Genomic DNA, 7,879 nt, shown 5'->3' with positions numbered 1-7,879 from the left:
AAAGCTGCTCCGCACTTGGCTCCAGGCAGGTCTCACACACCTCTCTGATGCTGAACCCAAAGTGGCCATGGGCAGAAGAAAGACAAGACGGGATCACCAACGTGAAAGAGCTCCAAGTTTCAACCAGGCTGGGGGTACAGCAAATGGAGGTGAAGGACCTCAAAATGGAGACTGGATCCATAAAATGAAAGTACACCCACAAGCGACAAAATGGCATTTCAGCCCTCCACACAAAATGCTCTCCATGCCTCTTCAGAACTACATTTACACTACACTTACATTAAAGCTTTGTCTCTACTATCTACATCCACTCTCATCTCCAGCTCCATCACATCTACACCTACACTGCCCCTCCAGCTCCTAAGCACGGAACTCGCCCTGTCCATGGCTCTTCCACCTGCACATGACACACCAGCTCTGGCACAGATGCAGCACTTGCCACTCTCACCTCCAAATGGAGCTATGCAACCAGCTCGCCATGTCACTATCACTGGCCTGCACTGAGACCCACTGTCCCCAACAACACCTGTCCTGAGAACACTACCCAAACTCTGCGAGAAACCTTAAGGACGCCAGGCCTATTTACACCATGAAGAGACCCCCAACCTCTGGGAAGACACCTTCCTGACAATACCCCTGTGCCATGATCTTTCCATGGCCAGGCTCTCCAGGGCACATGCTGCAGATCATCTTCTGCTCTGGCCAGCCCTGCAGGGGCTGCTGAGGTCACTGCTCCCAGCACAAGCCCCTCAAGCCACATCCAATGCAAGGACACATGCACAGTATTCCCCCATGTTTCTATGTCATGGCCAGAAGGGAACAGGCCTGCAGCTCCTTAGGCCAACCAGCAACGGCCCATGCTGGCCACAAAGCTGCAGGACAGCCCCACAAGAGCTCAGCAACCACAGGTGAGGACACTGAGCCTCTTCCTCATGGCTCTGCACCCACAAAGAGCTGCCTCCACCTCTCTCTGCTAGCACAGCACATAGACACTGAGCCAAATGCCCCAGGCTCCAGCTGCTCTGCACGGCTGGCCAAGTGTCCCTGCAGCATCACCCCAACGCCCTGCTGTGTCCCTGCCACACTGCCTCAAGGGCAGGACAGGGCACGGCAGACACACATGACTCCAGCAGGTGCCCACAGCCCAGCCTGGCCCCAGACATCAGGGACACTGGAGCCCAGGTGGGCACTCTGTACCTGACACAAGCACAAATACCCAACACACCCTGGTATTTCCCCCTATTTCTACAGTAGAGCCACCAGACCCACAACTTCTCAGACACCTCCAAAGCCACGAACAACTACAACAAGCCCATCTTCACCATCCCACAGTTCCCCACATGGCAAAATAACCACCACGGACAACCTTAAAATACAAACTAAGAAACAAGCAGCAAAAAGCTGCTCCGCACTTGGCTCCAGGCAGGTCTCACACACCTCTCTGATGCTGAACCCAAAGTGGCCATGGGCAGCACAAAGAACACACAATGTGCATGAGCTCCAAGTTTCAATCAGGCTGTGAATACAGCAAATGGAGGGGGGACAGCCTCAAAATGGAAGAACTGTTGCGGTAGCCGGTCCCCCTGGGCCCCGCTGGGCCGCCTCTCAGTCCCCAAGGCTAGCTCCAGGTGGACCGGAACTCACAACTGTCCTTCTCCTCAGGTCGTCTCGAGCCACACCAAGGAAGAGGAGGGGAGATTGGCCTTGTGCTGAGGGGTGCTCCTCGGGGCAGAGAGTGGGAGGGCCGCAGAAAGTAAAGAAGGCAAAGGAGTTGGAAGCCTCCAAGATCCTTTTTTAACAGAGGGAAGCCAAAGCATTAATGTCAGAGAGCTCCCAGGGCACTTGAGCACCTAGCGCTAGAGATCAGCCAGGCACCCAAGGCCCTGAACAAAAGGCACAGGGGGTTTTATATTGGGGTATGTAGTCTCTGGGGGCAGGGTAGTAGGGGTGGGGCCAACGGGCTGCAGTACACTCTTGAGAGGCAAGCATGGGAGCAAATCAAGTGCAGAAGGAGGCAGGAGAACTAACAACCAATGAAGAAGGGGGGGAAAAGAACATTCGGGGCCAGGGCGGCAACAGGGGTGGGAACCAGGAGGGGTAACAGAACTTTTATCCAATAAACAAATACAAAACTTTCAGGGGGAGGAGGGCAGCTGCTCAGACTTCATCTTTGGAGTCCCAAGAACTGGCATCGTCCCCTTCGGGTATCTGAGCCACGTTGACAGAGGGACTCTGAGGCTCTAGGGCGACAACCTCAGGCTGTCGTACCTCCACAAAGAACAATACCCAAATTAGGGGTGACACCCACAAGCGACACAATGGCATTTCAGCCCTCCACATAAAATGCTCTCCATGCCTCTTCAGAACTACATCTACACTACACTTACATTAAAGCTTTGTCTCTACTATCTAAATCCACTCTCTATCTCCATCACATCTACACTTACTCTGCCCCTCCAGCTCCTGAGCCAGGAACTTGCCATACCCATGGCCCTTCCACCTGCACGTGACACACCAGCTCTGGCACAGATGCAGCACTCACCACTCTCATCTCCAAATGGAGCTATGCAACCAGCTCGCCATGTCACTATCACTGGCCTGCACTGGGACCCACTGCCCCTAACACCTGTCCTGAGAACAATGCCCAAACTCTGCAAGAAATCTCAAGGACCCCAGGCCTATTTACACCATGAAGAGACCACCAACCTCTGTGAACATTCCTTCCTAACAATGCTCCCTGGACCAATGCTCCCCTCAAAAGCAGGGCATCAGTGCCAACACCCCACATCTATCCCGAACCCATGTAGACCTTCTATCCCTGTAGTGGTCCCACATTACAAGGGTGAGGCTTCTTTGATCTCCCTCGGCATGACGTCAGCTTCCTTTCCGCTCACAAAGTGCCCCAGAATGTGCTGCACAATCATCCCCTCCATGGACACCCTGTGAGGAGAGCAGCCATGCACCACCTCGCACCACCAACAGCCATGGACATGCCCAGCTCCCTTCACACACCCTGGACCCTTTGCAGCTCCTGTCCCACACCTGGGCAGCCCCCACACCAGCCACCCCCACAGCACAGCTCCAGCTTCAGCAACTCCAAATCCCACTGCACCTCCACCCCCAGCACCCACACTGCCATGTGTGCTTCTTGCAGACATTGCCCGCAAGTGTCAGCAATGGAATGATGCCCAACATCTTCTGCTGGGGAGCTGCATTCACTGCAGGGTCACTCCTCTGTCCCAAAGACACCGAAGTCCCACCCACAGCACCTGCTGTCACTTCTCATTCACCATTATCTCCACAGTCACCTCCTCTCAAAGCTGTGGGGAGAGGCAAGGAGGTGCAGCAGGCTAGCCCTTGTGTCACCCCTGTCTCACAGCTGTGCCTCCAACAAGGCTCAGCTGGGGTCTGGGGGGGACAGCCTGGGTGTTCCCAAATACCCACCTGCCCATGCCATCTCACCCCTCTCCCTCCACCGGATTCCTGCCCCTCAGCCACAAGCACCACTCCCCATCAACACCAGCCATGCCTCTGACCGCCCAGTGCCCAGCCTCAGCCACTCTCCCAGCACAGGGCTCTGCCAGAGGAGAAGGAGCCGAAACAGCAGAGCCCCAGCTGCCCCAGCACCAGGCACAGCGCCAGCCACTCCCTGCTCCTCCTCTATGGAGCTGACAACAAGAGGAAAGGCACGCAAGGTGGCCAAGCCTTGGCTGCCACTGCCCTTGTGCCTGCCACCTGCACAGCTAAAAAGGGAAAACAGAAATGGTTCCTTCTTCTGACTCCATGGTCATGAGAAGAAGATGCCACAATGCAGAGCCTGTCCCTGGCTGCAGCTCCTCTGCAACCAGGCATCTCACCATGCTGACCACACCATGCCTTGCAAGCACCTTTCCATGGCCACACTCTCCAGGGCACATGCTGCAGGTCCTCTCCTGCTCTGGCCTGCCCTGCAGGGGCTGCTGAGGTCACTGCTCCCAGCACAAGCCCCTCAGGCCACATCCAATGCAAGGACACATGCAAAGTATCCCCCATGTCTCTATGCCATGGTCAGGAGGGAACAGGTCTGCAGCTCCTTAGGCCAACCAGCAACGGCCCATGCTGGCCACGAAGCTGCAGGACAGCCCCACAAGAGCTCAGCAACCACAGGTGAGGACACTGAGCCTCTTCCTCATGGCTCTGCACCCACAAAGAGCTGCCTCCACCTCTCTCTGCTAGCACAGCACACGCACGCTGCACATAGACACTGAGCCAACCAAGTGACTCAAGCTCCAGCCGCTCTGCACGGCTGGCCAAGTGTCCCTGCAGCATCACCCCAACGCCCTGCTCTATCCCAGCCACGCTGCCTCAAGGGCAGGACAGGGCAGGGCAGAGACATGTGGCTCCAGCAGGTGCCCACAGACCAGCCTGGCCCCAGACATCAGGGACACTGGAGCCCAGGTGGGCACTCTGTACCAGACACAAGCACAAATACCCAACACACTCTGGTATTTCCCCATGAATCTCCAGCAGCCACAGACCCACAACTTCTCTGAAACCTCCAACGCCATAAAAATCCACAACAAGCCCATCTTCAACATCCCACTACATGGTCCCCTACATCAAAACACAACTGGTTCTTTGTCTTCAAAATAGCTGGCTCAGGGCCATAGAGGTCTGCTGGGCCTGTTCACCAAGCCAGCATTCAATTTTGTTAATATCGCCCAGTGCTTTGGCTAATGCAACCCAGGGGAGCAGGATGGAGGCAGCAATCCTCGTAGGTTTGGGCCATGTAACAATTTTGCTATCACAGCTTTCTTCCAATTCAGTAACATCCCGTTTTTGAAGTGCCAATTGTGCCGAATTCTTCCAATTTAGAAGCTGCTCTTTATCTGGACTCAAAGTGACCGATCTCACCATGCTGCAAGGCCCTCCTCGAAGACGTGATGGGATTCCCGAGCAGGCCCGGCTACCACAAATATAAAAGACCCCCTTATGGAGGATCTTGGAATGCAGAAAAGACTGAGATACTCTACAGGCGGTGAAATTGCACCAACTGGGAGAAATGTAAGCTCTTTCAGTGGGGTTTACGTTTTTTATGGACTTATCCCACCTGTTGTACCAGAAGTGGCATCAACATCCTGCTTCGGAGAACCCGAACAGGTCCAATTCTTGGGGCTCCTTGGGTGCATCGAGCAGTATCCCAGTCCACTCATCCCAGGCAGTGCCCAGGCCAGGTCTTTTACCCACAAAGGGGTAATCATCTGCCTACACAGCAATCCCTGTGAGGCACATCCTCATTGAGTCCTCCATTCTGCCCATGGCGAGGCAGAGTCCTTCCTGCCCAAGGGATCTTTCTAAGCGTGGCCCAGATGTTCATCTTTGGCTGAGGGACAAGCCACGTGTGGACAGGAAGGACAAGGGCCAACATCTAGAAGGCTGAGATGGTGAGGCAGACCATCTTCAGGGGCCTCAGGATAGCTTCCAATTTAAATGAAGTCCTGCAGGTAGAACAGTGTAACTAAAACGTTTTAAAGTATTTTCTCACCCAGCTGTTCCCACTTGTGATAAATAAAGGGGCTATCAAGAGGAAGAGGTAAGAAAAACCCATGAGGAACACACATGAGGGAGAGATCCAGACAAAAAACTTCTCAGACACCTACAAAGTCACAAACAACCACAACAAGCCCATCTTCAACATCCCACAGTCCCCCACATCGCAAAAAAAACACCACATACGCCCATAAAACACGAAGTCAGAAACAAGCAGCCAAAAGGAGCTCTGCACTTGGCTCCAGGATGATCTGGACACACTGCTCTTATGCTGAACCCAAAGTAGCCAGAAGCAGCACAAAGACAGGGGGGAACACCAACTTGCAAGACCTGTAAGTTTCAATCAGTCTAGGGATACAGCAAATGGAGGTGGACAACCTCAAAATGGAGGGTGGATCCATAAAATGGAAGTACACCCACAACAGACACAATGGCATTCCAGCCCTCCACACAAAATGCTCTCCATGCCTCTTCAGAACTACATTTACACTACACTTACACTGAAGCTTTGTCTCTACTATCTACATCCACTCTCATCTCCAGCTCCATCACATCTACACCTACACTATCCCTCCAGCTCCTCAGCAGGGAACTCACCATGCCCATTGCCCCTCCACCTGCATGTGACACACCAGCTCTGGCACAGATGCAGCACTTGCCACTCTTATTGCCAAATGGAGCTATGCAACCAGCTCGCCATGTCACTATCGCTGGCCTGCACTGCGACCCACTGTCCCCAACAACACCTGTCCTGAGAACACTGCCCAAACTCTACAAGAAATCTCAAGGACCCCAGGCCTATTTACACCATGAAGAGACCCCCAACCTCTGTGAACATTCCTTCCTGACCATATTCCCTGGGCCAATGCTCCCCTCAAAAGCAGAGCATCAGTCCCAACACCCCACATCTATTCCGAACCCATGTAGACCTTCTATCCCTGCAGTGGTCCCACATTACAAGGGTGAGGCTTCTTTGATCTCCCTCGGCATGACGTCAGCTTCCTTTCCGCTCACAAAGTGCCCCAGAATGTGCTGCACAATCATCCCCTCCATGGACACCCTGTGAGGAGAGCAGCCATGCACCACCTCGCACCACCAACAGCCATGGACATGCCCAGCTCCCCTCACACACCCTGCACCCTTTGCAGCTCCTGTCCCACACCTGGGCAGCCCCCACACCAGCCACCCCCACAGCACAGCTCCAGCTTCAGCAACTCCAAATCCCACTGCACCTCCACCCCCAGCACCCACACTGCAATGTGTGCTTCTTGGGGACATTGCCCGCAAGTGTCAGCGATGGAACGATGCCCAACATCTTCTGCTGGGGAGCTGCATTCACTGCACGGTCACTCCTCTGTCCCAAAGACACCAAAGTCCCACCCACATGGCCCACTCTCACTTCTCATTCACCATTATCTCCACAGTCACCTCCTCTCACTGCTGTGGGGAGAGGCAAGGAGGTGCAGCAGGCTAGCCCTTGTGTCACCCCTGTCTTGACAGCTGTGCCTCCAACAAGGCTCAGCTGAGGTCTGGGGGGGGGACAGCCTGGGTGTTCCCAAATACCCACCTGCCCATGGATCCCTCTGCCCACACCATACACCCCCATCAGAGCTGACTGCAGGGAACCACCAACATGATTCCCTCCTCAGGGAGGGGGAACTCAGGGACATGGAAATGCTGAGAGTGTCACTGCAGCATTGGGACAAGACTCACTTCAACCCACAGCCCTGCTCTGTTCTCTGAGTCCCAGCACAGCCCCACATCATACACGTCCCCAACTTCCCATGCTCTCACACTACACCTCCAGCGGCCTGTTCCCATACACTTACCCAGCCCCTTCGCTTCCCCACCACTGCCGCTATCTAGCCTACGGGTTCTACGGGACTGATAATTTCCATGCACTGCGTGCTGACATCTGGTGCTACCCTCACTGCCCTGCCGGAGGCACAGGCATGACAGCAAGAACAGCGACCTTAAGAGAAAGACACCCGCGGCGACCATGGCTGGTCCCGCCATGGCCGCTCACCACTCCCTGCCGGTGCCCGCCTTGGACAGTTCCCCAATTCATGGCCGCGCCTCCTCAGGCGCCAGCGCTGCTGCTTCTCCTCCCGCCCACCGCAGCTCCGGGCAGCTGCCACCCAGCCTGGTAGCAGCAAGGACGCCCAGCAGCACCGGCGACACCAACACACCTCAGAGACACGGAACATGCGGCAGCAGCACCCGTGGCCGCCGGGCACTCGTCAACCCCGCAGTACCCGGCGACGGCACCCTCAGCACCCCCACCCCTCACGGGTTTGTGGGGGAAAGCTGTATGGGGTTGCCCTGGCCGGGTTTTTCTAGCGCGGGGGCT

This window comes from Lichenostomus cassidix, chromosome Z (genome assembly GCF_008360975.1).
Source record: "Lichenostomus cassidix isolate B80296 chromosome Z, HeHo_3.0, whole genome shotgun sequence".
Taxonomy (NCBI): domain Eukaryota; kingdom Metazoa; phylum Chordata; class Aves; order Passeriformes; family Meliphagidae; genus Lichenostomus; species Lichenostomus cassidix.
Note: the sequence above shows the minus strand (reverse complement) of the source record.